The following is a 9,731-nucleotide window of genomic DNA, read 5'->3' on the forward strand; positions in this document are numbered from 1 at the left end:
CAATGCTGCAGACTTTGATACCCTTCCCTAGATCTGTGCCTCGACACAATCTTGTCTCGGAGCTCTACAGACAATTTCTTTGACCTCAAGGCTTGGATTTTACTCTGACATACATTGTCAACTGTGGGAACTTATATGGACAAGATTATCAATGGAAACAGGATGCACCTGAGCTCAAATTCGATTCCCATAGCAACGGGTCTGAATATTTATGTACATAAGTTATTTCTGTTTTTAATTTTTAATATATTTGAAGAAGAAAAAAACAGTTTTTGCTTTTTCGCTATGGGGCATTGTGTGTTTATTGATGAGGATTTTTTCTATTTATATACATTTTAGAATAAGGCTGTAATGTAACAAAATGTGGAAAAGGTGAAGGGGTCTGAATACTTTCTGAATCCACTGTACATTCACTGTTGCTATCAAAGTCATTCCAAAGGGTAGTTTAACGGAGCAAATGAAATGTAGCCATACTCTATAAGTCCTATATCATCAATGAGACTATTTAGGCCAATATAGCATTTATGATGTTATCAACAACTATTGTTTCAATTCAACCCTGGGTTCAACTAAAAATAGAAAATACATAGTGTATGGGATTAGGGTTTGAAGCTTTGGTTGATGTCAAATTTAATCTTCAAGTTAATAATGAATGTTGGATCCACCACTCCATTTCAACCAAAGATTTCAGTTAAAGAATAGGACTAAATCAAATCAAACTTTATTTAAAGTGGACTTAAAGTTTGATTTGATTTAGTCCTATTCTTTAACTTAGATTGTTGGTTGAGATGGAGACATGAATCCTACATATCATGTATTAATTTGTAGACAAACTGGAATGAAAGTCAGACTAAGAAAGTGAAACAAAATATACACTACTGGTCAACGGTTTAAGAACACCTACTCATTCCAGGGTTTTTCTTTATTTTTAATATTTTCTACATTGTAGAATAATAGTAAAGACATCAAAACTATGAAATAACACATATGAAATAATTTGGTGACAATTTTTTTTTAAACAAATCTAAATATTTTTCATATTTGAGATTCTTCAAATAGCCACCCTTTGCCTTGATGACAGCTTTGCACATTCTTTACATTCTCTCAACCAGCTTAACTTGGAATGCTTTTCCAACAGTCTTGAAGGAGTTCCCACATATGCCGAGCACTTGTTGGCTGCTTTTCCTTCAATTTGGCTGAGGTCGGGGGATTGTGGCCAGGTGATTTGATGCAGCACTCCATCACTTTCCTTCTTTGTAAAATAGCCCTTACACAGCCTGGAGGTGTGTTGGGTCATTGTCCTGTTGAAAAACAAATGATAGTCCCACTAAGCCCAAACCAGATGGGATGGCATATCACTGCAGAATGATGTGGTAGCCATGCTGGTTAGGTGTGCCTTGAATTCTAAATAAATCACAGACAGTGTCACCAGCAAAGCACCATCACACCATAACACCCCCTCCATGCTATACGGTGTTAAAAACACATGCGGAGATCATCCGTTCACCCACATCACATCTCACAAAGACCCTGCGGTTGGAACCAAAAATCTCCAATTTGGACTCCAGACCAAAGGACAAATTTCCACCGGTCTGTTGTCCATTGCTGTGGTTCTTGGCCTGTCATGCGGTGGGTGTAGCTGGTGCATGGAAGTCAGGCGCAGGAGAGCAGAGATGAGTGAACAAAGACACACTTTACTGAGGCAAATGTAAGAACAGAACGCAACCGCGTCACAAAAACAAATGCCCAAAGAACAAGTGAGGCAGCACATCATACAACAACCAAGTACAAAGTACCGGCTGCCACAAATCACGGGTACAAATAAAACCCGGCGCAACCCAGCCGGAAGCGTGCCCACCTAGACAATTAACAATACCCCACACAGACATGGAGGGAACAGAGGGCTAAATACACATAGTAATCATGAGGAGATGTAAAACCAGGTGTGTGGAAAACAAAACAAATGGAAAAATGAAAGGTGGAGTGGCGATGGCTAGAAGACAGGTGACGTCGACCGCCGAACGCCGCCCGAGCAAGGAGAGGGACCAACTTCGGCGGAAGTCGTGACATGGCCCAAGCAAGTCTCTTCTCTTCGTGTCCAGATTCATACAGTCTCCTCTGAACAGTTGATGTTGAGATGTGTCTGTTACTTGAACTCTGTGAAGCATTTATTTGGGCTCCAATTTCTGAGGCTGGTAACTCTAATGAACTTATCCTCTGTAACAGAGGTAACTCTGCGTCTTCCATTCCTGTGCCGGACCTCATGAGAGCCAGTTTCATCATAGTGCTTGTTTTCTTGACTGCACTTTAATTAAGAAACTTTCAAAGTTTTTGAAATGTTCCATTTTGACTGGCCTTAATGTCTTAAAGTAATGATGGACTGTCCTTTGTCTTTGCTTATTTGAGCCGCTCTTCCCATAATATTGACTTGGTCTTTTACCAAATAGGGCTATCTTTTGTATACCCCCTCTACCATGTAACAACACAACTGATTGGCTCAAACACATTAAGATGGAAAGAAATTCCACAAGTTAACCTTTAAGAAGGCACACCGGTTAATTGAAATGCATTCCAGGTCACCTCATGAAGCTGGTTGAGAGAATGCCAAGAGTGTGCAAAGCTGTCATCAAGGCAAAGGGCGGCTATTTGAAGAATATTAAATATAAAATATATTTGGATTTGTTTAACACTTTTTTGGTTACTACAAGATTCCAGATGTGTTATGTCATAGTTTTGATGTCTTCAATATTATTCTACAATGTATTCAATGTGTTCTACAATCTAAGCTAGATGCCTTCAATCTCACACAAATTACCAAGGAACCTACAAGGTACAACCCTAAATCCGTAACCATGGGCACCCTCTTAGATATCATCCTGACCAACTTGCTCTCTAAATACACCTCTGCTGTCTTCAACCAGGATCTCAGCGATCACTGCCTCATTGCCTGCGTGCGTAATGGGTCTGCGGTCAATCGACCACATCTCATCACTGTCAAACGCTCCCTAAAACACTTCAGCAAGCAGGCCTTTCTAATTGACCTGGATAGGATATTGGCCTCGTCAGTAGAGGATGCCTAGTTGCTCTTCAAAAGTGCTTTCTTCACCATCTTAAATAAGCATGCCCCATTCAAAAAATGTAGAACTAAGAACAGATATAGCCCTTGGTTCACCCCAGACTTGACTGCCCTTGACCATCACAAAAACATCCTGTGGCGTTCTGCATTAGCATCGATTAGCCCCCGCGATATACAACATTTCAGGGAAGTCAGGAACCAATATACTCAGTCAGTTAAGAAAGCTAAGGCTATCTTTTTCAAACAGAAATGTGCTTCCTGTAGCACTAATTCCCAAAAAGTTTTAGGACACTGTAAAGTCCATGGAGAATAAGAGCACCTCCTCCCAGCTGCACACTGCACTGAGGATAGGAAACACTGTCACCACCGTTAAATCTACGATAATCGATCATTTCAATAAGCATTTTTCTACGGCTGGGCATGCTTTCCACCTGGCTACCCCTACCCCAGCCAACATCTGAGCACCCCCTGCAGAAACTCGCCTGGTTCACCAACTACTTCTCAGATAGAGTTCAGTGTATCAAATCGGAGGGCCTGTTGTCCGGACGTCTGGCAGTCTCTATGGGGGTGCCACAGGGTTCAATTCTCGGGCCGACTCTCTTCTCTGTATACATCAATGATGTCGCTCTTGCTACTGGTGATTCTCTGATCCACCTCTATGCAGACGACACCATTCTGTATACATCTGGCGCTTCTTTGGACACTGCGCTAACAAACTTCCAAATGAGCTTCAACACCATACAACACTCCTTCCGAGGCCTCCAACTGCTTTTAAATACTAGTAAAACTGAGTGCATGCTCTTCAACCGATTGCTGCCCGCACCCTCCCAACCGACTAGCTTCCTATTTCGCAACAAAGCCTCCTTCACTCAAGCTGCCAAACATACCCTCATAAAACTGACTATCCTAACGATCCTTGACTTCGGCGATGTCATTTATAAAATAGCCCCCAACACTCTACTCGGCAAACTGGATGTAATTTATCACAGTGCCATCCATTTTGTCACCAAAGCCCCATATACTACCCACCACTGCGACCTGTATGCTCACGTTGGCTGACCCTCACTACATTTCCGTCGCCAAACCCCCTGGCTCCAGGTCCTTTATAAGATGGACACTCCAATACCTTGACTTTCTTGTCCTTAAGCCATTTGCAACAACTTTGGAAGTATGATTGGGATCATTGTCCATTTGGAAGACCCATTTGCGACCAAGCTTTAACTTCCTGACTGATGTCTTGAGATGTTGCTTCAATATATCCACATCATTTTCCATCCTCATGATGCCATCTATTTTGTGACGTGCACCAGTCCCTCCTGCAGCAAAGCACCCCCACAAAATGATGCTGCCACCCCTGTCCTTCACGGTTGGGATGGTGTTCTTTGGCTTGCAAGCCTCCCCCTTTTTCCTCCAAACATAACGATGGTCATTATGGCCAAACTTCTATTTTTGCTTCATCAGACCAGAGGACATTTCTCCCAAAAAATACGATTTTTGTCCCAATGTGCAGTTGCAAACCGTGGTCTGGCTTTTTTATGGCAGTTTTGGAGCAGTGGCTTCTTCCTAGCTGAGTGGCCTTTCAGGTTATGTCGATATATGACTCGTTTTACTGTGGATATAGATACTTTTATAATAAAGTTTCCTCAAGCATCTTCACAAGGTCTTTTGCTGTTCTGGGATTGATTTTCACTTTTTGCACCAAAGTACGTTCATCTCCTAGAGACAGAACGCGTCTCCTTCCTGAGCAGTATGACGGCTGCGTGGTCTCATTGTGTTTATACTTGCGTACTATTGTTTGTACAGATGAACAAGGTACCTTCAGGTGTTTGGAAATTGCTCCCAAGGATGAACCAGACTTGTGGAGTTCTCCAATTTTTGGCTGATTTCTTTTGATTTTCCCATGAGGTCAAGCAAAGAGGCACTGAGTTTGAAGGTAGGCCTTGAAATACATCCATGGGTACACCTCCAATTGACCCAAATTATGTCAATTATCTTATCAGAAGCTTCTAAAGCCGTGACATCATTTTCTGTAATTTTCCAAGCTGTTTAAAGGCACAGTCAACTTGGTGTATGTAAACTTCTGACCCACTGGAATTGTGATACAGTGAATTATAAGTGAAATGATCTGTCTGTAAACAGTTGCTGGGAAAATTACTTGTGTCCTAACCGACTTGCCAAAACTATAGTTTTTAGCAAGAAATTTGCTGATTGATTGAAAAACGAGTTTTAATGACTCCAACCTAAGTGTATGTAAACCTCTGACTTCAAAAGCCAACACTTCCTTTGGCTGCCTTTCCTTACAGTTCTCTGCTGCCAATGACTGGAACGAATTGCAAAAATCACTGAAGCTGGAGTCTTCCTCTCTAACTTTAAGCATCAGCTGTCAGAGCAGCTTACCGATAACTGTATTTGTACACAGCCAATCTGTAAATAGCACACCCAACTACCTCATCCCCATACTATTACTTACCTTCTTGCTCTTTTGCACCCCAGTGTCTCTACTCGCAGATCATCATCTGCACATATATCACTCCAGTATTAATGCTAAATTGTAATTATTTCCCCTCTATGGCCTATTTATTGCCTACCTCCCTACTCTTCCACATTTGCACTGTCATGACCGTCTTGATGAGGAAGAGTGGGCCAAGGCGCAGCGTGATATGAATACATCTTTTTAATAGTGAAGATTAAACACGAAACGAAACACTTTGACAAACTAACAAAAAACAACAAACGACCGTGAAGCTACAAATGTTAGTGCATACACCAGCTACAAACGTTAAACATAGACAATTACCTACAATCACCTAAAGCCTATGGCTGCCTTAAATATGGCTCCCAATCAGAGACAACAATAAACAGCTGTCTCTGATTGAGAACCAAACCAGGCAACCATAGACTTTCCTTAACCTCTCTACTTAATCCAACCCCATACACTATACAAAACCCCCTAAACAATACACACACCCTAAACTAGAAAAAACACACAAACATCCCATGTCACACCCTGACCTAACTAAACTAATAAAGAAAATCAATATAACAAAGGCCAGAGTGTGACATGCACACACTGTAATACTGTAAATAGCCAAAAGTTAAGGCTATCTTACCCCACAAGACATGCCACAAGAGGTCTCTTCACAGTCCCCAAGTCCAGAACAGACTATGGGAGGCACACAGTACTACATAGAGCCATGTCTACATGGAACTCTATTCCATATTGTTAAGTTACTGACACACACAGTAAAATTAGATTTAAAAAACAGATTAAAAAACACCTTATGGAACAGCGGGGACTGTGAAGCAACACAAACTTTGGCACGGACACATGCATACACTGTCACGTTCCTGACCTGTTTTCTGTTGTTTTGTATGTGTTTAGTTGGTCAGGACGTGAGCTGGGTGGGAATTCTATGTTGTGTGTCTAGTTTGTCTGTTTCTATGTCAGCCTAGTGTGGGTTCTCAATCAGAGACAGATGGTAGTCGTTGTCTCTGATTGAGACTCATATATAGGAGGCTTGTTTTGTGTTGGGATTTGGTGGGTGTTTGTAACCTGTCTCTGTGTTTGTGTTCTGCACCAGATAGGTCTGTATCGGTTTTGCACATTTGTTATTTTGTATGTTGTTTGTAGTGTTTCATTTGTTCTTGTATTAAACATGTTGAACACTAGCCGCGCTGCACTTTGGTCCTCACCTTCACCTATGGAAGAAAACCTTTACATACACACACACGCGCGATAACATATGCACTATACATACACATGGATTTAGTAATGTAGATATGTGGTAGTGGTGGAGTAGGGGGTTGAGGGCACACAATGTGTTGTGGAATCTGTGAATGTATTGTAATGTTTTAATAAAATTGTATAAACTGCCTTGATTTTGCTGGACCCCAGGAAGAGTAACTGCTGCGGTGGCAGCAGCTAATGGGGATCCATAATATACAAATACAAATACAAATGTAACAGTTTTATTGAACCTTAAAATGAGTAACTCATCCATGGCCATATTTTGAGGCTACTGTAACTATAAAAGTCTTATTATGTAATCATAGAAAGCGTGCATGTTCAAGCTGGCATGCAAAGGCCGCAGGTCTGTGGAGACCTTCACAGTATAAATATCTGTGCAGAATCTCGAACAGCATTGATCACTTGCACCATGTACTTTTTGTCACGTTCCTTTACCTATTTCTGTTAGTTTGTTATATGTGTTAGTTGGTCAGGACGTGAGTTTGGGTGGGCATTCTATGTTTTCTGTTTCTATGTTGGTTTATGGGTTGCCTGGTATGGCTCTTAATAAGAGGCAGGTGTTTGGCGTTCCTCTAATTAAGAGTCATATTTAGGTAGGTGTTTTCACAGTGTTCGTTGTGGGTGATTGTCTCCTGTGTCTGTGTATGTCATTGCGCCACACGGGACTGTTTTCGGTTTGTTTGTTTGTTCGGTTTATGTAGTCTGTTCCTGTTTCATGCGTTCTTCGTTATATGTAATTTCTTATGTTCAGGTGCGTCTACGTCGTTTGTTGTTTTGTTAGTGTATAATCGAGTTCGTGTTTTTCTTTAATAAATATGTCTTCAAACTCCGCTGCATATTGGTTCAATCCCTGCTCCTCCTCTTCTGATGAAGAGGAAGAGGAAAGCCGTTACAGAATCACCCACCAATCCAGAACCAAGCGGCGTGAAGTCAAGCAGGATTATACACAGGAATCATGGACTTGGGAGGAAATATTGGACGGGAGAGGTCCATGGGCACATTCGGGAGAATATCGCAGTCCCAAAGCTGAGCTGGAGGCAGCGAAAGCAGAGAGGCGGTGGTATGAGGAGGCAGCAAGGAGACGTGGCTGGAAGCCCGAGAGGAGACCCCAAAAATTTCTTGGGGGGGGGGCTAAGAGGTAGTGGGCCAAGGGCAGGTAGGAGACCTGCGCCCACTTCCCAGGCTTACCGTGGAGAGCGGGAGTAGGGGCAGGCGCCGTGTTACGCAGTAGAGCGCACGGTGTCTCCTGTACGAGTGCATAGCCCAGTGCGGGTTATTCCACCTCCCCGCACTGGTAGGGCTAGATTGGGCATTGAGCCAGGTGTCATGAGGCCGGCTCAACGCGTCTGGTCTCCAGTGCGTCTCCTCGGGCCGGCTTACATGGCACCAGCCTTAAGCATGGTGTCTCCGGTTCGCCTACATAGCCCGGTGCGGGTTATTCCACCTCCCTGCACTGGTTGGGCGACGGGGAGCATTCAACCAGGTAAGGTTGGGCAGGCTCGGTGCTCAAGGGAGCCAGTACGCCTTCACGGTCCGGTATTTCCGGCACTACCTCCCTGCCCCAGCCCAGTACCGCCAGTGCCTAAACCACGCACCAGGCTTCCAGTGCGTTTTCAGAGCCCTGTGCCTCCTCCACGCACTCTCCCTATGGTGCGTGTCTCCAGCCTAGTGCCTCCAGTTCCGGCACCGCGCACTAAGCCTCATGTGCGTCTCCTAAGTCCTGTGCACACTGTTTCTCCCCGCACTCGTCCTGAGGTGCGTGCCCTCAGTCCGGTACCACGCACCAGGAATATAGTGCGCTTCGAGAGGTCAGTGTGTCCTGTCCCTGCTCCTCGCACTAGGCTTGAAGTGCGTGTCCTCAGTCAGGTGCCTCCAGTTACGGCACCACGCACCAAGCCTACAGTGCGTCTCAGCCGGCCAGAGTCTGCCGTCTGCCCAACGGCGCATGAACTGCCTGTCTGCCATGAGCCTGCAAAGCTGCCCGTCTGCCATGAGCCTACAGAGCCTTCCGCCAGACAGGAGCAGCCAGAGCCTTCCGCCAGACAGGTGCAGTCTGAGCCATCCGTCTCCGCAGCGCCATCTGAGCCATCCGTCTCCCCAGCGCCATCTGAGCCATCCGTCTCCCCAGCGCCGTCTGAGCCATCCGTCTCCCCAGCGCCGTCTGAGCCATCCGTCTCCCCAGCGCCGTCTGAGCCATCCGTCTGTCCTGAGCCATTAGAGCCGCCCGTCTGTCCCGAGCCGTCAGAGCCGATAGTCAGTCAGGAGCCGCTAGAGCCAGTTATCAGTCAGGATCTGCCAGAGCCGCCAACCAGACAGGATCTGCCAGAGCCGCCAACCAGACAGGATCTGCCAGAGCCGCCAACCAGACAGGATCTGCCAGAGCCGCCAACCAGACAGGATCTGCCAGAGCCGCCAACCAGACAGGATCTGCCAGAGCCGCCAACCAGACAGGATCTGCCAGAGCCGCCAACCAGACAGGATCTGCCAGAGCCGCCAACCAGACAGGATCTGCCAGAGCCGCCAGTGAGCCATGAGCGTCCAGAGCCTTCAGCCAGCCATGAGCGTCCAGAGCCTTCAGCCAGCCATGAGCGTCCAGAGCCGTCAGCGAGCCATGAGCGTCCAGAGCCGTCAGCCAGCCATGAGCGTCGAGAGCCGTCAGCCAGCCATGAGCGTCGAGAGCCGTCAGCCAGCCATGAGCGTCGAGAGCCGTCAGCCAGCCATGAGCGTCGAGAGCCGTCAGCCAGCCATGAGCGTCCAGAGCCGTTAGCCAGTCATGAGCTGTCCCTTAGCCCGGAGCGGCTATTTACCCAGAACTGCCCCTCAGTCCAGAGCTGTCTCTCTGTCCGGAGCTGCCTTTCAGTCCGGAGTTGCCCCTCTATCCTGATCTCCCTCTCTATCCTGAGCTAC

Source organism: Salvelinus fontinalis, chromosome 32 (genome assembly GCF_029448725.1).
Source record: "Salvelinus fontinalis isolate EN_2023a chromosome 32, ASM2944872v1, whole genome shotgun sequence".
Lineage (NCBI taxonomy): Eukaryota > Metazoa > Chordata > Actinopteri > Salmoniformes > Salmonidae > Salvelinus > Salvelinus fontinalis.